Below are 25,306 nucleotides of genomic sequence, written 5' to 3'. Positions count from 1 at the left end.
ATCAGCCACTTGCATTTCATTCATGGTGTTCTGCTCAGTTCCTTCAGTACCAGAGATGAATAATGAAAGGAATAGAAAAATCCATGTTACCAGTAAGTGGCTGAAGGACTGGCGTCATCAGAATTTTGGTTTTTTTGATCATGGGGCAAATATTATGGCACCAGGCCTGCTAGAATCAGATGGGCTTCATCTATCTAGCATGGGCGAAAGGATTCTAGCCCATGTCTCGGCAGGCCTGATTCAGACGACTTTAAACTAGGTTTGAAGGGAAGAGGGGTTGAAACCAGGCTCTCCAGTGGTGAGCCTAAGGGTGGTAAACTCAAATTAGGGTTGAAATCAGCAGCCCAGCTGAAGTGCAGGTACACCAATGCACGCAGCATGGGTAACAAACAAGAGGAGCTGGAAGCTATCGTGCAGCAGAAAAGCTATGATGTAGTCACCATCATGGAAAAGTGGTGGGATGACTCACATGACTGGAGTGCTGCCATGGATGGCTACGAGCTCTTCAAAAGGGACAGGCGAGGTAGGAGAGATGAAGGGGTGGCTCAGTTTGCTAGAGAGTCTCTTGACTTCATAGAACTTGAAGTTAGTGATGATACAGTTTAGTGCCTGTGGGTAAGAACCAGAGGGAAGGCCAACAAGGCTGACACCTGGTGGGAGTCTGTTATAGACCACATAACCAGGATGAAGAGGTGGATGAATTATTTTATAAGGCGCTGGTTCTTGTTTCAAGACTGCCAGCCCTTGCTCTCATGGTAGACTTTAACCTGATAGATGTCTGCTGGGAACTCAACACAGCAGAGAAGAGGCAGTCTAGGAGGTTCCTGGAGTGTATGGAGGACAGCTTCTTGTCACAGCTGGTGAGTGAGCCTACCAGGCCTACCAGCTAGACCTGCTGTTTATAAACAGAGAAGGGCTGGTGGGAGCTGTGGTGATCGGAGACTGTCTGAGGTACAGTGACCATGAAATGATAGAGTTTTCAATACTCAGTGAAACAAGGAGGGGCATCAACAAAACCTCTACCTTGTACTTCTGAAGGGCAGACTTTGGTCTATTCAGGATGCTGATTCAGTGTACCTTGGGAAACAGCCCTTAGAAACAAAGGTGTCCAGGAAGGATGGGCATACTTCAAGAAAAATATCTTGGAGGCATAGGAGCAAGCCAAAAGATGAGCCAGCAGGGAAGATGACCAGCATGGCTGGGGTCTTCATTACAACACAGGAACCTCTCAGAAAAGGTCCAGAGATGGGCAACAAAATGATCAGAGGGATGGAACACCTCTTCTATGAAGAAGAGTTGAGTGAGTTAAAGTTACTCAGCCTGCAGAAGAGAAGGCTCTAGGGCCACCTTATTCCAGCCTTTCAATATAAAAAGGGGACTTATAATAAAGACAGAGATTTTTTTTACCAGGGCTGGTAGTCACAGAACAAAGGACAATGGTGTTTAGCTGAAAGAAGGAAGATTTAGACTGGATACAAGAAAGATATTTTTTACAATGAGTGTGGTGAGACACTGGAACAGGTTGCCCAGAGTTGTGACTGTCCCACCACTGGAGGTGTTCAAGGGCAGACCTGGTCAAATTAAAGATGTTCTTACCTGTGGTAAGGGGACTGGACCTGAATGATCTTTAATGTCCCTCAGCACAAACCATTCTGTGAATCTATGCTACTCACAGTTCAGTGGGACATGATTGTTGCTCACATCAACAGAACAGATCATTTCTATAGACAAGTGATTTTCTTGTATTAATTACTAATTTTTACTGCAAATATAACCTTAATAAAAAATAATAGAATTTAGAACTTAAAAAGCCATTTGACTAGGTGACTATTTAAGACTGACTTTTTTTCTGAAAAATTCTCTACTTCATAGACAGATCCTTTTCAGAGTGCTGGACAGGAGATTGATTATACTAGAAAAAAAATTACTTGGTATTATTATCTCTACAAGCTTATGTCTTGCTTCTAGATAAGTGGTAGATCTTTACTGAATAAAATAAGAGGGATAAATAAAGCCTTAAACTGAAATCAATACTATTGATTTGAAGGCTTATTGAGAGATTAATCTTTGCATTCATTTTAAACTGCACCTGTTTTTTTCAGGAATGTTATGCTTAAAGGCTTTAGAAATGCTTCCTGAGTTTGATAACGTGAATCAAATACTGTTGTAAGATGATTGTTCAAAGCTAAATAGTAAAACAAATAAATTAGGATAGTGACTTCTATTATACAACAAATTACTCTTAAGGAAAACAAACAAAGAAGAATTACAGAATAATTTATACCTCTTGCACATTAGGAGAAATTATGTTGAACTGTTTGACCAACACACAGTTGAAACTATAATGAAATTACAAATATTGTCTAGATAATAATAAACAGCTAATGAAACAGTCACTGGAATTTTTAATCCATGTGGCATTCTGCACATTTTATGCATGCTTTATACAGCCATTATTCAGAGTACTGTGTGAGATTGTTCATAGAATTGCTTACATTTTATGTTAAGTTAATTGGAAGATAAAAATTTTCTAAGCTTTTGTTGCAATCAGTTGAAAGTTAGAGAAGAAGTAGTGAAATATGGGTATGGTGTTTTATTTTTCTAGTGCTTTATCTCAGTAGTCGTAACTCTTCTCTCTGAAATTACTAATAACTATTTACCAAAAGCCTGGCTCTGTAAAATCAGAGAGCCAGATTTTTAACTGAGTGAATTTTCTTTCCCTGAATTTTGAGTGGACAGTTAGATAGCAGAAGGGGGATAGGAGGTATTTGTTAGAATGTCTGAGGCGTGGTATCCAAGATGAGATATGGTCCAAACCACTATTTTTTGCCTTATTGTTTTGCGTACCGTACTGTCAAGCTGTGGCACAGAAAGAAACAGATAGCAGGTCAAACTTAATCTAGGCAAATATTTCTTTATGTTTATAAAGAAACTCCCAGGATAACTTGAGAATTATGTGGAATCCTGGAATGGGACTAGGAAAGAAGTAATGGTAGCCTCTTCAATAAAGGAGTCTTAGGATGGTAAACTATACCAAACATACTTAGCTTCAGCAATGGTCCTATCTTTTAGACAGGCCCAGACTTCAGATTCTTGCCACCTGTACAATTCTTCTCAAGGAACTTGCTAATTTCCAAAATTGTTTTTAATCTGATACCCTGCCTTAGCCTTTCTGGGTATTACTTTTTTCCTCTTCTTCAAAATCTCTCTTCTTCTGATCCCAAAAGTTTCTAGGACACTAGCAGTGACTATCTTGACTATAAACAACCATATTCAGTTTCTCCCTTTACTTTCTACCACAGAAATTTCATCCAGATCCAGAAGTAAATAATATGTCGCATTCTTATCCTCTAGGTGATACTGCTGTGAAATTTTCATTTGCTTCTCAGCATATTGAATGGTGTTTGTATCCCACTTTTCCATGTTACCTGATTGTAGTCCTTCAGATCTCTTAACAATGTTACTTTTATAAGATAAGAGGACAGTCTAGAAACTACCCTGTTCATTCCTATGTTCATATATTTTCCAATTACCACAGATCTGCAACTTTATTAGAAACTGTCAGGAGTATTTTAAAAAGGCATTAGTGGAGTGTTTTGGAAAAAGGAGCTTTCTGTGGTTAGGTGGATAACAAATCCTTAATATCTCAGATACAGAACAGCTGGGATTGGAAGGTACCTCTGGAATTCTCTAGTCTAGTCCACTGAGGGCCACCTAGATCCTGTTATCAGGACTGTGGCCAGTTGACTGCAGATGGGCACTGTTTGCCATGGACCAAAAAAAATGCACCAGTTTTGAATCTCCCTTTGCTCAGTTATCTCTTAGCACTGGCCCTGCTTGACTGCCTTTGCTTTGCTCCTGCTTGAGTGTCTCTTAGCTCCAGCCCCTGCTCAGCGGTCTTTATGTTCTAGTCTTTTTCCAGATGTATAATTGATACAGTCCTTCTCAGGAGTCTCTACTTTAGTCCTTGTCTGAGTGTCTCTTTGCTCCTGACTGCTAGGGCTGCTCCACCAGTCTTTCTCAGAAGACTCTTTCTTCTGCTGTCTTACTTTTTTCTCCTTACTTCAGCATCTCTCTCCTGATATATTGTCTCTTCTACCCCGGTATCTCTCTCATTTTCCCCTTGCCTCCACCGAGGTGTCACACCTGCCCTGGTGTTTGTTTGTTGTGTCTTTTCTTTTCTAGATACTACTGTCCTTCCATAAATTTACTTTGTGCAGAGGCATCACATGCTCCTCTGCTGGGTACAGTTGCATGTTCAGTTGGTTGGTTTTGTTCTTAGCAGAGCTATCTGTAACTGGTTGTGACCAACTCTGGGAAGTCCCAGATTTCCTTTTGCGCAGACCACCACTGTAGGTCCTTGTCAATATCAAAAGCTGCCAGTTACGCCTGACATATGTTTAAATGTGGTTTTTTTTCATTTCAGTTCAGGACCATTGAGTTTTATTTTGTCACTTGCCTCCCCAGCCTCATAGGTCTAATTATTTGGGGCATCCGAAGCCTAAGAGAGTTTAGAGAAGGAAGTGGCCACACTACTGTTAATGTAGATGGAACACTGTCTTTCAAACAGATGACTTGTGTTTTACCAGATGTATATTATGCAATATATGGATAATCAGCTATTTATTATCATATATAGCTCATGAAGCTTCTCTCAAGACATTTGAAGACATGGATGTGGCTTTATGAGCTCTCCAGAAGGTTAGAGGGATAAATCTATCTTGTTAACTGAAACAGGATTGTGTCAAGGACATGCTTCTTATTCAATTTCAACTCTAAGGATCTTCTTCCTGGTTTTATCTTTATTCCTTATTTTAGCCTAATCATATAACTTTTATTCCTAAAGTGCTCCTTAAGAATTTGCTTCCTTAAACATTATTTTATAGATAATAGAACTGTTACGAAATACTTTTCCAAAGATTGGTAAATACATATTGTTCCTTGAGCTCAATTTATTATACCTATGAAACAGCTATATCCCTCCTCCTTTCCCTCCTTTTTTTTTTTTTTTTACGTAGTCATGTGGTGTTCTTATCTATTTATTGTTAGCAAAGTGCTTTCCTTACAATACAGAAACTTTGGAATTAATTTCCAGTCATAGAGAGTTTTTTCCTATATGTAGCAGACTTAAAGGCTTTTTCCCCTCTCTCAGGGACATGGGCTTCTCTTACTATTAGATCAAATGAATTAATAAAAAAAGCATAAAAAAATCTTCAGTTTTTTAACTTTGGAACGTTTAATTTAAAATCATGTAGTTTTGTGTAAATTAGCATTTAATGTGTTATAACTACTATGCAATAGCAACAAAAATTCAACCATTGTTCTCATTATCTGTAGTGCTAGTTTCATATCCATGGCCTCATTCTTCTAGCATTTGGATTCCATGGAAACAGAGCTGTGACCCCAGAATTGTTTTGTACAGAGACCTTATCTACCATTTGCAGGCACTAAATATCTTAAAGGGAAAGCATCTTTGATCCTTGTCATGTGATATTGGCAGTAGGTTCCTGTTATGGTTTGAAGATGGCTCCCTGCCAAGTCTCCAAACATTACCACAAGAAGTACCCCCCCCACATACCTCAGGGAGAAGAGGGAAAGAAAAAAAACAACCAAGAAAACCGAAACGAGAGAGAGACAGCTAAAGCAATATATATAAATATATTTACACTTATGTTACAGTTATATACAATTGAAATATATATACAATTTCACAAGGAAAAGGGAAAGGGAAGGGGGAAGGGGAAAAAAGGAACAAAACCAAAATTTTATATATATATATATATATAAATCCCGATCAGTAGCCCGAGATCTAGCAACTAAAAGAATTAGCAAAAGACTATATTACTACTCTCCTTGGGACAACGGAGAGTCACGCTGGAACAATCGCCGGCAACCTCCAGCTCCCAAGGTCGACAAGGCCTCACCAGGCCTCGCTCCACAACACAACAGACTCAACAGCAGGGAACCTGCACCTCCAAGCCTCTGGACAGAAAGAGAGTGAAGGCCTTTCCTCCTTTCTTCTCATAGCCTAGCTTACGTAAAACTCGTAGGGAATACTGGGTAAATCTGGGCACTTCCTTGGCTACAAACTGGTCATCAAGGAAGGCCCAGATCAAACTACCACAGTTCCTTATAAATATAGGCATAAATTCAGACCTGCTGGTTGTACAGATTTCTCTGTCTATTGTTGTCAGACTTCTGCATGTGTCTCCAGGGAAAAGGCAGCAGCCCTGAATACTAAGTTACTCCTTTTCCTACAGATTATTTGCCCTTTCCTTTTATTCTTCCTCACAATAACTGGGAGCTTCTAATCTTTATTACTGTGTGTAACAAGGAATTTTTTCTCCCCCTGAATGTAAGGACATCGTGTTTTGACTTCAACTTCATCTCTCAGCATAAGGTTAAGAACCCTGGTGAAGTGAGGGCAAAGGGTTACACATGACTACCAAGCATCAAGCAGCTAATGCCTACTACCTTTGCATCTCCTTGATCTTTTGTTCCCTCTTTCTCCCTTCATCTTCCATCTAACTGCATATAAAGTTCTCATATATGTGATCTTCACAAGCTTGTGAGAAGAAAAAAGAAAGATCATCTGCAGTACGTACTGCAAATCAGAAAAGTTGTTGAAAGATTAAAAGATAAAGATACAAATGGACCTCTGGACTGCTAATGAGTAAGTATTATGGGCTGTGAAGAGGAATTGAGAGCCAGTATTCTTTGATTGTAATGAAGACAAACTGTACCATGATCAGGGAAGGAAAAGAGGAAAATGTGCAGATAAAAACTCAGTTATTTATGCAGAAATCATATAAGGGAAGCAAGGAGATTAGGAGTCTCAGATTGAATTCATGCAGGACTAAAACAGATGTTTAATAACTTGAGAGAGTATAGAATTAGATGGTGTTTCTTCTTGGAAAAAAAGCCCTACAAACAATCAAAAATTAGCATGTCTTATATATTTTTTCAGTGAAATTTTAACTTGTGAGCACCTAGCTATCACCTAATAGAATACTAAATAAGCCCTTGTGGCAACTATTTCTGAGCTCATTAATCTACTTCTAGGGAACCTTCATGTACAAAAAGCCACTTGGTTACCAAGAGATCTGAATGGGGTTTTGATTCATCTAGGGGTAAGTGCAGAATAAGCACACGTATGCCTAATGAATAAAGGTAAAATTTTAGCACTTTGAAACTGTTGCTTATTGCCAGTAAGCTTGGACATTTCTTTCCACCAAAGGCATGTCACTGTTTTTAACTGACACTGAGTCAGTCTGGAGATGCACGTAGGAAAAAAAGGGCCTTTTTTTCTTTAATGATTGCAGCTGTGTGACTTAGTATGTATGTGACTTCATTACTTCTTTAACTTTGAACACTTTAGAGTCTTAGAAATGGCCAAAGTACAAGCAGTAAGAGCAACTCCTTGAATGGCAAAATCAATTGATTTACTGTTGTATGTCTTACATCTCTTTCCTTTTTGCTTTCCACTTGAAAACTTCTCCAATCTGGCAGCTCTTACCAAAGCTGTTCCCATTCAAAGTAATACATTTTAATTTGTTACCAAGCAGGGTTTCCATGAGGTGTTTAGTTTTGTGCCACTTACAGAGTTGTCCACTTTAATATCTAAGAAACCAAGTGAAAAAGGAACACAGAGAAGTTGTAATGGAAGAGATTTGAAGTTCTCCCATGAGAACTCACACAATTAGGGAATAAAACTTCCCATCTTATTCCTAATACAGAGTGGACCGTATTTGCTTCTTACCTTAAACTAAAGTATAAACAACGTTTTATAGTAGTCAAGCCATGATTGATATGTCACTCCACTAAACTGGCAGAAAGCAACAAAGACCTGAAAGTGCTGCTGCTGCTTCTCACTTGTTTATGCCAACCAAATAATACGAAGTCATTTAATTACTCTCCCTCCCCAAGTTTTTTACTAGAAACTGCTATTCTTTTGGTTATTTTTTACTTTTTGAATCAGAAGTATATTTTCATGATTTATTTATATAGCACATTAAGCTTTAAATAAACATGCATCCAAATTCAAAGTTCTGTGTCTAACGTGCCAGTTATGTGACTAATTCATTAGGTTTGTCACTGACTGATGAATTATACGAATGACTTTTAAGCTATGCAGCTGATTTGGATCCATAGTTCATATTTGGAATGTAAATATCAGTTTTATTAATAGCTATTTATGTAGAAGGAGCTTAGCAGTTAATGTACTATTGAAAAAACATTTTGCCCCCAGCACATTATTGAAATAGTTACCTACAAAGATTTCTATCTATAGTCCTGTTTTAAAAAGCAGAAGTTCTTTTGCCTTACTATGATGGATTCTTCTCTTTTCCTTTTTGGAAAATGCAGGGAGACATAAATGGGGAGACAGTAATGCCTGAGATTCACACTGCTATCAAGAGAATCTATGTTGTCTATTTTTGTTATTTCTCCCCAATCTGCCTGCACAATAATGAAAGCATATCAGTCAGTATTTTGGATGTCTAAAGTTGAGATGTCATATCTTAAATATCTCCCCACTTCAACCACATGAGAATAACTAAATTGGATCAGAAATAAACCAGACCTGTAAGGATGATAGAAGCCAAGTCTCTAATGGACACAGAAGACAAAAAGTTTTTTAAATTCAAAATTTTCCACAAATGTTAGAACTAAATAAGTCTCCTTTTCAACGAGGGTGCACCTTTTGATCTCTAATGCCCACAGGCAGGATAAATCAGATGTCTTTTCATCCTCTGCCACTAGGCAGGAAAGGCACTTGGTGTAGATTAGGAAATGGTTGCTGACTGGCCAGTTCACTGCTGTCACAAAGAACATGCAATTTTAATTCACACTCTCAAAGATATATCCACATAACTCTTCCCAAATTGACATTGATGTAAATAATTTCTGATAGAAATAATTTTAATTTTGTTTCAGATTTGATTCAAGTTGCTAAATAGGACTTAAGCCTTATTAGGCAAGAGAGAGACATCCTAAGTGCATGTCACAGTGCAATACATAAGTCTGAAAATGAAACAGTCATTAAAGAGAACTAATTTTTTTTCAGGTTTTTAGGGTTTCTCTTTCTTGAAAAGGAATATCCATAATACAACAGCTTCACTAATTCTAAGAAATTTTGTATGAGCAAATGGTGATCAAATCTTCTCTCAAAGGTTATTTAAGACAAATGAGCATTTGAGCATTATATTGTGCCTGGTGATGTTAATACATGGATTTGTGTCCCTATTAAAAAACAAACAAACAAACAAACAAAAAAACCCAAACCACCTAAAAAACAACAACAGCACCTTGCTTTTAAAAACTTCAACAGGATTCCATAAAGCTGGAAGTACCCCATACTGTAGTGAGTTAATGCAAACTTATGCATTTGTTAAACCAAGTAAGTCAAACCAAGTGTAAATCCCAGACCCTTGGTGAAGGTAGCGTAGAAGTACATATTCCTGAAGAATGATAATGATATTTTGATATTTGTCCAAGACCTTTATGACTGCCTCTCTAAAAAAGTTATCCTGCTGTCCAATACTAGGTGTTGCTTTTATGTGATGTGGTGCCTTTTTCAGCAAATTACTGTGAAATATAACAGACTATTACATCAGAATATTCCCTACCCATGGCAGGGGGTTTGGCATTTAATGATCTGTAAGGTCACACACACCCAAATCATTCTATGATTCTGTAATAAAGTTAACAAAATCAAGTTTCAAGACATTTGATTATAATACTTTTATTCATCATCCAGCTGAGCTATATTGATCCAGGCAGGACAAGGTTGCCCTTTAGTCTCTTTCTTTTCCTTTATGTCACCCACATTTGAAAAGCCACAGACAATAATAGGATGAAAATGAACACCAGACAACACAACTGTATTAACCTCAGTTTATTAAGAGGACCAAGTGAGGGACAGGCTGCCTGAGTGAAAGCTTTGCACAGACAGGTGGACACACATTCAACATGCAGGCACACACATACACATAAAAACTTACGGTTAATTGCCTTCAGGTGAGTTGATGTAAGAGCAGGATCGGGGGTTCAGTGAAAGTGTTCAACTTGCTCCTACAAGTTGACACAGTTGAGACCATAGTTTTACTGTTCTTTACTATTTGGAAAATGTTGTAATCTCAATGAGTCAAATAATGTTTGTGACTGAGTCTCTGTGCACCATCTGGCCTCTTATTCAGTGTTATTCCTGATTTATACTGCTGTGGAAGGCTCTATGAATTCAGCTGAACCTTTTAACCCAGAACAACCTTTGTCCTAGTGACTGAGACCCATTTTCAATACCTAGGCAGCAGAGTAGGTCGTTTAGTATAAGTTAAAGGACATCTGAGTCGTACTCTATCAATGATTTAGAGAGATATAAAATTTGTGTAGCCTTTTCCTGCTAGTGTTTTTCCCAAAGAGCTACCATTTCCATTATTAAACATACAAGAGATGCCATAAAAACTATTTGCTTGAATATTAGATTCTAGCCTTTTAAAGCTTTTAAGTCATTCAGCCAGAAGTGATTTCCTTCTGCATGCATGAAGCTTTTCTCACTAGAATTATTTTTCTGGAGATATAAAATTCCATGACTGACTTGACCTTGAATTTTTTCTCTTTACAGCAAAATTCCTTCTGAAAGAAACTTATTAGACCAACAAGGCACAGTAGTTGATGCCCTTTTACACTGTTCCTACTTCTCTTCCTGCCATTGTTACTAACCTCAAATCCCAAAGAGGAAGGTGAACTTGAAAAATTGCATGAACTGACTGACACATACTATAGATTGCAGACCCATGGTGTCAAGGTCTCATCTCATTTATTCTTCTCATAAAAATTACTAGGTGTTGTGGTGGTGTAGTTTTGTAATGGGAGAATAGAAGGGAAAACAGAAGTGTTTTGAGAAATGATATACATAAATTATTGGGGATTTCTTATTTTAAGCCAGACTATTGAGTCAATATCATAGTATGTTGCAATTGAGCTTGATAAGTATCATAGACACAGTATCCTTTTAAGGATCAGCCCCTTAATGTGTAAGCATCTTGAAAGTCTTTGAATCAGCAGCTGGTGAGGCACACAATGACAGCAGCAAAAACTATAGTAAGTTCTAGGAGCTGATACTAGAACGAGCTGGACTGGAGGTTCCCGGAGTCAGGTAAACCCATACAAAAGCTGAAAGACCCACCAAGAACAGGCAGCTCTCATGACTGAGGGTGATATGATGCAAGGGTTGACAGGAGCAATTGTGGCAGATTGCAAGAGACCAGAGGTGAGGTGAACAGAGTGGGCAAACAGGGGGCGGTGTCTGAAAGAGCTACCCAGACCCTCAGCTGTGGAAAACTTCAGAATCTGGATGTCCCTCAGGGGTTTGAAGGCACAGGTGGGTGCCATGGATCTGAGTGTATTTGGATAGATAATCCTTTGATACATAGTATTATGCACTGATCCAGGCAGAGCAATAGTCCTGCCTTAAGTCCTTGGAAGTGGAATGTAAGTTAGCTTCACACCCTGAGCTCACAGGCTTGGTTGATTCACAAAACAAAGGAAACTGGATCTTGTCTCTGCTCAGAGCAGAAAGAAGAGTCTTCTCTTTGCTGCCGGTGTGTCCCCGCACAACACGTGTGATGCTCTGGGGCTGGAAGGAGAAGAATCCATGATAAGCAATCAAGACCAAGAGCAAGGCAATGACCTAAAGCTGGTACAATCAACCACCCATATTAGAACTAGTGTCACAAAAGGTCTTAGTTATTGGGGACTCCTCACTGAGAAGCACAGAAGCACCCATTTGCCATTGGGATGTCTTCTCTAGAGAGGTCTGCTGCCTGTTGGGGACCTGTAGTCATGATGTGACAAAGAGGCTACCAAGCCTGGTAAAACCAGAGTATTATCATCTCCTCCTACTCTTTCATATCGGATCAAATAAGGCTGGAATGATGAGATGGTAAAATTTCAAAAGGGACTTCATGTCTCAGAAAGATGCTGAATGATTGGGAGCACAGGTAATGCTTTCCTCTGCCCTCCTAGTTGGAGAGTGGGACCCAGGAAGAAGGAGGCAAATGGAACATGTGAATGACTGGCCTTGTGATATTGCCACACTCAGAGTTTTAGGTTCTACAATCTCAGATGCACCTTTAAGAAGCCCAGTATGTTGACACAGTATGTGGTACACCTGACCAAGTTGGGTAAGAGTGTTCTGGGAAGCAAGCTGACTGGACTCATTAGCAGTGTTTTAAACTAGATTCAGTGCAGGAAGGGGAAGTACTTCTGAGTGACAGAGAGGAACCAGGAAACCCAAACAGTTTAAAAAGCAGCAGGGAAATGCCTGTAAATTGTCTCAAAGGAATTAAGGAGGACTCATATCAAAAGATAAAGAGGTCAATAACCCATCTCAAGTGGTTCTACACCAGAGAGAGCAGCATGGGTAACAAGCAAAAGGAACTGGAAACTATGGTGCAATTATAAAACTACGACCTTACTGGTATCAGAGAAACTGGGTGGGATGAATCACACAATGGGATCACTGCATCAATGTGTACAAGGTTCTCAGAAGAGAGAGGCTGGGAAGGGTGGGTGTAAATATCCTGGATAGATGCGAGGTAGCCCATTTTTATAGAAGTCTTTGACTCAGAAGAATTTCCTTAAATGTTAGCTGTTAGTTAGTCACTTAAAAGTTAGCTGTTACTATATGAGTGACCCCACTGTAGCAAATTAAATGCTTACTTTTCTTAGAGGTCTGCAGGAATATAAACCAGATTGTTTGAGTTCTATCATTACTCCAAATTTCTATCTGATTGGGATGCTGTTTTAGATATACTTTCTTATATTTTTTAGGAATGTATTGACAATATGTTAATTATAACAACTTTTGATTTATTTTTCTCTACAGATTAATAATAATTTTTTTTTCACACTAGTAAGGCCACAGTAACAAAAGTTTTATCAACTTGAATGAGAACAGAATCTGATTCCTCATGGAATGGCATCTGTAAGAATCCTTTGTTTCTTAAGGAAAAAAGACTAGCTTTTAACTCACAATTTGCCGTATTTTCCTACATAATTAGATTACATATGTTTTAGAGCAGGACTCACTAAAATACTTGATTAGTGTGTGAAGAAATTCTGAGGTATGAATTTAATAGCTCCCATGATAGTGAATAATAGTATCTGTGCTATTTATTAATGCTAAATTCACTGAAAAATAGAAGTTTATTTTATCTATGTAGAAATTATGGGATAATTTGGAAAATATAACACTTGAAAACATTTAATAGTATTTAATATTTATGAGCATTTTCTCATCTCTCTTCTCAGCCAAGGTGGTACTAACACTGAGAATGAGAAAGATGTGTACTGGAAGTGTGCTGTTGAATGCAATAATTTTAATAATTCTCAGCACCATGTTGTTAGGTATCCAACATTTACGACAAAATATTCCACAAATCTCTGATGAGACATTTGGTAAATGGACTTCTTTTTATATATAGGCTGTTTCATTAATCAGAGGTGTATCTGCAGAGCGATTGAAATAACATCTCACAGAAAACTTGTGTGTCACACTGAAGCATCCCTCCTGTGGTGGTAGTGGTGATGGGGGACCCAGCATCTGCAGAACTAATAATTTAGCACAGCAAATTACTATACCTGACTGTGAAAAAAAATACAGGTAAAATGTCATTCTCAGCAGCAGCTTCTTCACTATAAATAAGCAGTTTGCATCATAAAACAGAATCTCTTTACAATATAATATATTACCTTTTTTTGGTGGCCTCTTTGCCTGTTTGTTTGAGTGTGTTCTGAGTTCTGATTCTTTTTTTCTTTATCTTCATCAGAGATTTTCAGTCTCACGCTGATGACTTTACAATCATTTGGTGTAACCTGTAGAAATGAGTAGAAACACATCCCAAAGTTTTTCTAAACATTGAAAATGTGTCAGCCAATGTACCATATTTATTGTGCAATTGTGTTATGGTACCATTGGAGTGGGGTGGGGAGGGGCAGGTACAGGGAGAGCTGAGAACTGAGGATCATCTGCAGGACCAATAATTTAGTACAGTAAATTAATATACTTGACCTGAAACTCTGCATGCAGACAGCCATTTATCAGTAGTAGTGTTCTCATGACACACAAACAGTTTCCAGCAACTAGTTCCAATAAAGTTAAGCTGATAAATATTGCAACAGTAGTGAGGTCAAGCATGCATTTTTTTATTTGATAGACAGTCTGGGTTTTAAGGTAACTTGTAACAAACTTTAGAATAGATCACGAAACAGGTTTTTAAACATCCTGGTGTGAAATGGTATAATTTACCCACAAAAACCATGGATCCACCAGAGCTTTATGCCATTCTTCAAAAGAGCAATATGTATGTGTGGGCAATTTGATCATCTTTTCCTAGGATTCTGTAGGTGCTGGTTTTAGTAATGCTTTTTGAGATTTAAAAGGCCAAGAACTACTATCAATGTTATTCTGTTCCTAGAAAAAATGTTAATTAATAAAATTTTGGCCTTCAAGAAATGTTTTTCTTCTTGCCTTTTCTCCTTGCCTCTTTCTTATTTTCCTTCATTAGCTTGGAAGTAATGAGTGTCCTCAGAAAAAATGTAAAAGGCTAATAAGTCTTCAGACCACAGTCATCCTTTTCTAGGGAACTCATCTACTCTCACAGTGTGCAAGAAGCAATCTTTGTTTCTTCAGCCCTGTATACTATACAACCTCATCTCCACCAAAAAAAAAAAAAAAAAAAAAAGAGCCACCTCTTGTAAGGCCTTTAATTATTTAGAAGAGTATAAGCAGTGCTTTAAGCAGTAATTAGAGATTTGAAGGAGAAAGAAGATTGACTGCAGAAAGGAATAAAAAAATCAATGAGTAAGATGACTGATGGATTCTTTTGCTGTACCAAATGACTTTTTTTTTCCTCTGTTAATATCTTACTATCAGAACCTATCGTTATGTAAGAAGGAACTAAATAGTTTTTCTAGAATTGATGAAAGTGCTTGGATTGTATTGCCTTCGTTTTTGTCTAACCTGATGACGGGGATCAAGATTCAATGTCACTACTTTTCTCAAAGAAAAGAATAAGAAAGATAATATATAAATTTATATTAAATGCTTACTCAGGGAGTTGCACCAAGTATGGATGCACTTTTTCCTTAGCTTCATAATACTGTGGGTTGTTTTTTTTCCTGTGGTCTTGGAATTCCTTTGAAAAATAATATATTTGAAGCATATTGTTTAAAGTAGAATTTACAAAACTTTATTCATGATAGTCCAGTTATTGAAGTCTTCTCCATCTTAAGAGTATCAAAATTATTTCCTGAACTGTGAAGGAGATAGAATTATTAACTTAAATTTGACTTAAAATACATGGTTAGTATACAGTTGAAGATATTAAAAACAACAACAAAACACTAAAATAAAAAAAATAAAGTGTTGAAATATATATACAAAACTGTCCAAAAAGTTAAATTCTCTTTACAGACCAAACTAGGAATTAAGGTAAGTTATAAATGCATTATTATAAATTTATTCCTAAGTTTGCTAATTTGTTGCTTAGCACTGCAAACATCCAACAAATGTCACAGTTCTTCTTACGTGAAGAAAGTGAAAGGAAACATGTCTTTCTGTTAGAGCCAAACCTAACTCTTTCTAAAATAATCTGAAAATTCCCCGTTGGCCTAGAAACTATGACAGTTAATAGACACAAGAGCATAGAAAAATAGTGATGTAGATTTAAGTTTGGCTGGATACAAACTATACCCATCTGGCTTTTTCATAAGGGGGAACAGATGTTCAGGGTGCCTGCAGTACACCTGGCTTCCTGAAAAAAGGAACGCATGGCCTGAACTCTCAAGTGGATACATAATGTCAAGTTAAGTATTTTTTTTTTTCTCTAAGAAGCATGTTGAAGAAGGACAATGCATCCTAAGTAAACTGGTTTGCTTGACTGAAGGCACAGTGCATTATTACAGCTAAAATTAGTGTTAATATGCTTCAGTTGTACTATTGGGCTTTCAGCTTTATGGAATCACATCCTCTGGCAGATACTCCTCTTTTTAGCTGGACATTGCTACCCAACTACATTGGTGGGATGAAACAGAAAAGCCTCATGAGCCAGAGCACAAGGCGATAAAAATATATTAAACCCAGAATTTATTAAGAGAAGTAGTGTAGCTTGCAGTTTTCACAAATTAAATGTGTGCGATTATTCAGTACTAGAAGTCCTTCCTTCTGAGGCCTTTATTTTTATATGCCAGTTGTTTTTATTATTATTCCTGTTATTATTATCAGAACCGTATGTATTCAAAAACTTACTCCTGCACAGAAAATTGTACTACAGAGTTTTTTTGGTTGTAAGTGACACTGTGTAACATGTTCCTGATTGTTTAATGTACTTGTACCTGTACCCGGCAAAAATTAGCTACAGCTGAGCTGGTTGGAAAGTAAAGTCAGAAAACAGCTGACATTCAGTCTTATTCACTGGAGCACAGCCAGAGTAGAAGTGATTTAGGTGAAGTCAACTCTTCAAATATTTGGCATTAACGGGAAAACAAGCAAGCAAATAAACAAACAACTGCTTATTTGAGCAATGAGATTGTTTCAAAATCTTGCTTTCATTTAATACAGAAAGAAAAGTGACAAGCAGATACACAGAAAAAATGTCACTCACATTTTCAAAAGCTAGTGGGCTTTACCCTCCCCTTGATGCTTTCTTTTTAAGATCATAATGGTTTATAGACTTTACCTTACAATTTCTGAACCCTTGAGCTAAATCACAGTCTATACAGTATTTTGCTCCCCACTCCAGTTTAATCAATAATCCAAAGCCTAAATTAAGCTAAAACAAAGACATGCAGTTTCTAGAAGTCTTCTAAATTAATCTAATTCCTAGGAGTCTTCTAAATGGCAGTTTTTTCCTCCTTCTCTCTCTCCTAATCATAACTGACCTTCAGGAACTGCTGAACTCTTTGCAGAAACTCTAAAAGGATAGGTCATTCCTCGTGGGATACATTCCAAGGCAGGGGAGGACAGGGGCAATACTTCAGAGTAATTTAGCATCAGACTATTTGGTTTAGCACTTTCTCATGTGTGGTGGCTCTTTGATATGCTAAAATCAAGCTTACATTCTGTTTTATTTTCTAGTGTTTAAGGTGAATCACATAATTACACAGTAAGCACTCTAAATGGGATATAAAAATATTACTTCTCTTTTGATGAGGGAAGGCATGGCAATACTGAACACTGTGGTGAAAGGTAGATAAAATGTACAAAGGGAGAGCTAAACATCTCTGAAGTGTTAGTCTGTGAGTGCTATGGGAGTGTAACTTCAAGGGTACTGACAGGACTATAGTTCTGAGGCAATTAGCAATACCCACATTCTGTTTCAGGTAGCAGTTAGAAGTTAGCCAAAGTTAAATGAAATACATAATATTCTGCTTAGATGCAAAGATAACTCTTTTAAAGTAGGAAAATATGGACTAATTTTCCATTTACCTTTTAGAACATGGTTAGCACAAAGAAACAAGTTACTGGAACAGCAATTAATGCATTTGTGCTAGTTTTGGCTGGGAGAGAGTTAATTTTCTTCTTAGTAGCTGGTATGAGGCTATGTTTTGGATTTGTACTGGAAAAAATGTTGATGACACAGTGACATTTTTCTTAACTGCTGAGTAGCACTTACACAGCTCAAAGCCTTTTCTTCTCACACATTCCCACCAGCAAGTGAACTAGGGGTATATGGGAAGTTGGGAAGGGAACATAACTGGAACACATCTGACCTCGACAGACCAAAGAGATATTCCATACCGTATAACATCATGCTTACTGTATAAATCTGGAGGAAGGAAGAAGAAGAGGGGACATTTGGAGTTATAGGATTTGTCTTCTCAAGTCAGTGTCACGCATGATGGAGCCTTGCTTTCTTGGAGATAGCTGAACACCTGCCTGGCCATAGAAAGCGATGAATTAATTCCTTATTTCACTTTGCTTGAATCTGTGGCTTTTGCTTTACTGATTAAACTGCCTTTATCTCAACACATGATTTTTCTCATGTTTATTCTTCCAATTCTGTCTCTGGTCCTGCTAGAGGGAGAGTGAGAGAGCGGTTGTGGTGGTGCTTAGTTTCTGGCAGAGGGTTAAACTACAAAAGCATTACAATGGCAATGCTGTGGTTTGAAGACTGAGCACTTAGAACGAGAAAAAAGTTAAGAATGGATGGAACTGCAGTATAGGGGAACAAGTGAAAGAAAACACTGTAGTGTATTTAAAACGTCTGGAGGCATATGTTCTTTTAAGTTATTTCTTTGCTTACCCTGGTTTTTCCAATAGTGCTTGCTCTATCACACGCATGCACACACACACGGCTTTATATCTTTCACTTATTTGGTATTTCATTTTCTTACTTCACAAATCTGAGAATGTGAGGTAGGTGGGAGAAGGAAGACTGGAAGAGTGATAGCAGCATGTAAGACTGCTAAATTGCGAGTTAGGACATGTGTTTGTTTTCTATGATATGTTTTGGTGACAGCTCTCAAAAGGGCAAGTTCACTGCCTATGACCGAAATTATAGGTAGTGTTTACTTCTGGAAACCACCCAATGCTGTGTGCTGAAAACACATATTGGCTCCATGTACTTGGTTTGTCTCCAAGTCAGTCCAATGGCTGAAGGGCAGGTGCCCTGCAGAGTGTCTTGTACTATAGGTTGCTCTTGAACATATCACAGCATGCAGTCACAAAATCTGTGTCCTAATGTGCTAGAGAGACAATGGTGGAGGTTTAACAATGCAGACTTAAAAATTGGTGTAGGACATGAACCAATTTTTACAGACTTGAGCTACTTATTTTCAATGAATTGGGCTAGTATGAATATCTTGGGCAGACAAAGGTATCTCAAACCGTACGTAAAATCTGTATACATTGTATCAAAGATACTCTCTTTCTCTTTTACTTTTTCTCTCTATGAAAGGAAGAAATCCCAACAAACCAAACAAGTAAAAGTCCCAGGAATACACTGGCATGTATTAACAAGACAGTATGATCTTTTAGAGTATTTTAACTGCCACATTCCAGAACCTGAACTATAATATTTTATGTTTGTAGGTAGATTTTGATCAGGCCTGAGAAACACTTGAATTTCAGTGAACTTATAAGGGGAAAACCTGATAAAGAATTAAGCTACCTGGTTTTGGGTGTGAGAACTGAACTAATAAATGCCTTGTATGTAAAAGAACATAGTTTGAGCTGTAGTGGCAAAAATATAAATAATGGGAAAAGAAAGTTATTTCTCTCTTTCCTTTGGGTTGGATAGCAATTTTGGTAATGAATCATCTTCAAGAGTGGCATGGCAGGAAAAACATCTCAAAAGACAAACGAAAAGGAAAGGCAATCAGTGGGAAGCTGCTGCTGCTTTTTAATTAAATAGTAACTTGTGTCAGCATTAACTCTTCCAAAACTTACTTAGAAGAGTTATAAGCACTAATGTAACCAGTAGTTGCTGAAGTCTGCAGACTGAAGTTCTGATGTCAGACAAACCTTGCAGAATAAAACTGCGATTCAGCTTTCTCTGTCCAGCAAATAATGAGACTTTGAGGGGATTTCTCTAATAACCTCTTTTGACAAGATCAGATGGTTACTACATTGAAAATAATAACAAGGTTTCCTATTTAAATGAGCATGGTACCAATGAAAATTCAGACTTGACTCCAACCGTGATAAAAGCTCTAAGGAGTCCAGAGAATAATGCAAAATTAGAACTCAGCAAATAATAAAGACAGGTGAATAGTTGCAAATGCTTTAAAAAATAAAAATTAAGTTGTTGATTACAATTAATGTTAAGTAGATGTTAAGCAGAGGTATGGGGAGGTGTAAAGAAATTGACCTTATCTTAAAAACTTTGTCTGAATTTTAGGTGGGAAATAAACAAATTTTTTTTTTTTTTTTTAATTTCACCTCTCCAATGGATTTCATTGTGTATAAAGCACTAGCAGCAGCATTTTTTCATTATGTTGGGATATATGAAGGCATTCCAAAAGTGGGGCAAGAAAAGTTGCTAGATATTTAAGAACTGTCTGGACAGGGAGGTGAGAACCTCTGATGAAGTCACACTTCAGGGATGGTTATGCCTTGTGGCTGTGCCTAAGGCTATAGTGCTTGGAACAGTGTTTAAAGGGTCAGTGTGCAATTTAAACTGCAAAAAAACTTTCCCAGATTTACCTTGTCTCAGTTTTATTTTTAAACTCTGTCAAAACCCACAGTGCAGCATTTTTTACTGAGCCAAGGGTTTATTTTTCCCTTTCTCTTCTTTAGTACGGAATTTTTAGAAATCAGCCAGGCTGCAGCTAAGTTGCTGGAACAGTAAATGGTTTTATCTTAGATGAGAAAAATTTTATTGTAAATTATGTTTCTCTCTTTCCCTCTCTTTCTCTAATTTTTGTAAATACAGCAGTTTTGAATTTTACTGATGGAAGCATATTTTATTTATTTTACAATATACTTGGCCAGGGAGTTTTTTTTGCCTTTTTTTTTTTTTTTTAAATCAAACACAAACCACAAGGAAAACATATGAAAAAGGATATGATAAGCACTAAAAATGTTAAGTGAATATTTTAATTACCTTCAGTTCTGAGAGCAGAATTTTGCGAGTGTCCTACTTAGACTAAATTTAGTCTAAGCTAAATTGGTGCTACAAAGCACCAAGAAAACTCACAGGAGAGAGTTTCCAAGTTAAGGATATTCACTGCATGGCATCCTATAAAAGACAAAGTAAGGTTCCTGTTTTCAACTTCTTTCACGACCTGGTGTACACAGCACATAAAGCTACATCACTGTTCCTTTTACCTGCACACATCTTGAAGGAGATTTGAGTGCTCAAAAAGAACTTGCATATACTAAAAGAGGGTCTGTGTTTCAGTCACTGGTTTCCTCAATTATTTATCCACCACACAGAGCATAGGTCAGTGTAGTTTTTGTTGGATGGAGCACTTTTCACTTTCAAGAATGACTACTATTCAGTAAAGACACATAAGATCACTAGTATCAAAACTTTGGGAACTACCATTCACATTTATTTCCAACAAACTAAAAGCAGCAGAACGAAAGAGGGAAAAAAAAAACCAGACTAAAGTGTTGATAGCGGAAGGAGTCTCACAGATAAAATGTGAAAACTAGACTGCCTTCTGCAGCATATAAAATCAAATTTAAAACAAATAGTGCAAAAATTATATAACTCTTGCCATGGTGGATATCAGGACACTAGGTGGATAAAAAGTAGTGACATAAAAGAAAATGGAACTATAATGATAATTCCACTGGGAAAAGATGCAATAAATGGTACCATGGACATGCTAAACCCATTGCAGCTCACACTTTCAGTAGCTGGTGTGTTGTTTTTTTTTTTAATGAGGAAAATTGAAGTTGCATTTGGTACTGTATGATTGTAGGACCACCAGCTTTCTCAAACACTGGAAGAAAAATGAATGCTGATGGAGTTGGGTCCTCCTTTCCTATTTTGACTGCTCTCCAACTTCTCTACTAACTTCTCACAAGAGAGGCAGTGCTGAAGAGATTTGCACCTCAGTGTTAAAAGTTGATTTTTTAACAGATTTTTATGGTCTCAGTAGATAGGTGTATATACAGATCCTCCTGTGCGTCTGTTCTCTAGTTATCAGTTGTCATAATCTCAAGCCAGTGACCTAAGTGGCTCTTTGCAATCTTATGTGGAAAGAAAAACTATATAAAAATTTCCCATTCATTCATATCTATGAGGAACTTCAATACAGGGAAAGACGAACATAATCAGGGGGAGACAAGAAAAGCTGGATTATCTTGAAGAAAATTATATTAATTTTTCAGTAGCTCATAGGGATAGAGAACTCAATTGCTTGAGAGGGCTCAGAGCACACAAAAATTTGTTGAGCTTTTTGTATTTACAAAATATGATTTTCCTTCAAGTACTTGGGTATCTTCAGAGGTGGCCCTGTGACTCTTGAAAGCTGAAGATTTACATGAAGGTCTGAGACTCATGAAAGATCTGGTAAAAGTATGTCCAATTCTGAAAAACAGCAAAGCAATTTAAAAAACTGAGTTCCCACTGGGCTAAATATAATAAGAGGATGTTCGGAATTCTGTAATTATATCCATCTTCTTTTTTCTTCTCCTTCCCACTGAGCTCCATAATAGTACTATTTGTACGTTCACTGCCAATCTGAGCAACATGAAGAGAAAACAACCTGTTTGCTTCCAAAATAACACAATATATTATTAGTTATTCCATATGGGAGAAAGCTGCAGAGCTGCTGACACTACTGAATCTGTTTCAACTTTTACAGTGTTCTATTATATCTTGTAGTCTGTATTAGAAAAAAAAAACCACACACAAACCAGAACAATCCACTGTGGTTCTGCACATTTTAACTAGGCTTGTTTTGCTGGTTCACACTAGATTCTGGTTGTCTAAGGAATTTGTAGAGGAATGGACTGAGAAAAAAAAAGTTTTTTTTTCTTTATATACTGCTTTCCATTAGCCTATGAAGAAGAGTATGGTTGACACATCAGAAAGAAAGGGTCTCTGCATAATTCTGAGTGCTACTTTTAACATAAACCATAATCTCATGAAGTACTCATACGTTATTGCTAATCTCTTATATAACAATTAAATTAAGTAACAGCAGCTGCCTATGAAAAAAAGGAAATAAAAGTATCTATTTTGTTTTTGAGAGGCTTTTGTTGAACTGAGTTTGAATAATTGTCTGCTTTTGCATATGCCCTATGAAACTTTACTGACCAGTACAAGACAACATTATGCTAAGTACTTGACAAACTAAATGCACTTTGGTCATATTTCAGCAATAATCAGTGGGAATCCTCAGGACTCATTGGTTGTGAGAAGTAACAACATAAATTTTAAAGCAAAAATACACATATGAGGACCAATTTATTTACTCATTAAAAAGAGACATTATTTCAGTTATTTACTACTATTTCACATTTTTAGATAATTTAATTCTTGTGCATTACTTGAAAAAATTATTATATACGTGCAACAGGTTCCTATAGTGCATTCATTGCGTAAATAACTAATCGGCTAAGCTACAGGAAGAGTAATGCTTTTTAATAGATCTACCAATAGTAAATAGTTTGGCTTTCACTCAGGAAAGCCAGGTGATCTTGCACCACTGGAGTATCTTTTTGGACGATCATTACAAATGTCCAGGTTGCATCAGAAAAAGCCACTGGGTTGACAGCTCTTGAGGAGAGAATTTTTGTGCACATTGCATGGATATAAAGGATCTAATAAGAAACTGCCAACCAGGCCTAGAAAATACAAACAGAAGCTTGGCATATAATTTGAAAAGCCAACTACAACAGGCCATACATCACCCTAAAAGCTAAATCAGATTCACTAGAATAAGCAGCGTCCTTTACTGCTCCCATATGGATTATCCACATGGATTATTTTGCCTGATTATTTTCAAAGTAAGCAGGTTATTTTCTGTGCATATTTCTCAGATCAGCTATGAGTGTATAAATGCTGCTGGTATGGAACAGAGTGGTAAAGAGAAGATGGACAAACCAAGCTTGGATGCTGGATGGAGAAGACTACTTTTTTAACAAAGGACATTTAACTATTTATACACCTGTTGATAAAACTGTTGATAACTTTTTTTTTTTTTTAGTAGATACACTGTTTTAAGCTCTCTCTTCTGCTACAGCTTGCTACTGGTAACCTCATGAGAAACACAGGCCAGATGGAAAGCAAAGCTCAAACTGGGAAAAGAGAAGGAATGTGATGCTAAAATTAAAGCTTCCAGGATGTGCCATAAGAAGAGATTTTTTTGAACAAGAGTCTAGTGGTTTCTTAATTTGACTTAACCCTAGAGCTTAAATGCCACATAATTAGTTGCCCTGATAAAGGTCTGAAATATTGTCAATTTTTCAAAATTCAAATCAAGCTGAATTCACATGAATCATTATGATTTTCCTTTCAAAATTTCCCAGAAATTTCAATCAATGAAAGATATTATTATCCTCATTTATATGTTCATTTATTTATATATTTATTTATTTTTGTCTTCCTACAGGATAAAATCGAATTTCCAGTTACTCAAATAACACACAGTGATAAGATCATGCTATTAGGAATCAGTAAATTGTGTATGTAGAAGCCGTGTCTTCGAGTTATCTTATTAGAGCAAGGATACAGTATATTTTTAGAAGTTCACAGTATTACAGTAAAATTAGCACTTCTGCTATAGTGCCTCATACATTGATTTATTTTATAGATTGTAGGTTACCAACTAGAGGTCAAGTTGTATGGGAAAATAGAGATATTGTATAGTGTTAAAACTATAACAGTCATTAAATGTCCACTCTATTATCGAATTTGTAAAGTATTGACTAATTTGCAGAATAGCTAATGCTTTAGGCATGAATGAAATCACCTCTCACCCCTTGCTATTTCATTTTCAAAGTGGTTAGAGTTAGAATCTGAGTTAAACTTTAGAATAAATTAGGCATGATGAGTTGATCTGATGACATGCTATCATGTCGTCAGAAATGCATATATCAAAATAGCTGCAACGTCATTATTTCTAAGGACAAGGAACTAGATCTACTTTCTCCTTTAATTTCTGTGATCCATAATAACTTCCACTGAATCCTTAAAGGAATTGGAGCATTTACTAATTTGTTTATATGCCCAGGAATATATGTACCTCATAAAAATAAGTACTGTAAAGGATCCACAGAGATGTACCTGCTTTACCCATTGCCTCTCTCCTGTAGTACCTACCATGGTTCCTGTCTGACTGTACTGCAGGGGTGATGATAGTGAAAATCTTGTTAAAGACATTCTACCACTGAAACAAATTTGATTCAGCCAGCAGCACTTTTGGGTTCGAGGACTAAAATAAGACAGTGCTGGCGAACAGTTCTTTTCTTAAGGTGCATTGACACCTGTGATAGCAGGTTTCTTTTGGTTTTTTTTTCCTCCCCTATCAAAAGCTTTCCTTTAGGATTAAAAAGAACAAAGGGAGCTCTCAAACCGTGGTTTGTTCTGTTTTTTGGTGATGTTCCAACGGCATGCATTTTGTTCACTGAATATAGCAAAAGAAGGTAATTGTGTCTTTCAGGCAGGAACCTCTCTCCCATTTGACATATTTCAGTGTCCGAGTGTGCTGCTTACATAAAAGCAGAACACAGAGCAGAGAAACAAGAAATTTTAATCAGCGGGGTGAGTCCTTACGTTCTATTTCCAGGCTGGAGAAAGGGGATGATGTAATGTTATCGTGAAACAAAAAGGAAAAAAAAAAAAAG

Source organism: Corapipo altera, unplaced genomic scaffold (assembly GCF_003945725.1).
Source record: "Corapipo altera isolate COAL_440 unplaced genomic scaffold, ASM394572v1 61411, whole genome shotgun sequence".
NCBI classification, from domain to species: domain Eukaryota; kingdom Metazoa; phylum Chordata; class Aves; order Passeriformes; family Pipridae; genus Corapipo; species Corapipo altera.
The sequence above is the reverse complement of the archived record's forward strand: the minus strand, read 5'-3'. Positions refer to the sequence as shown.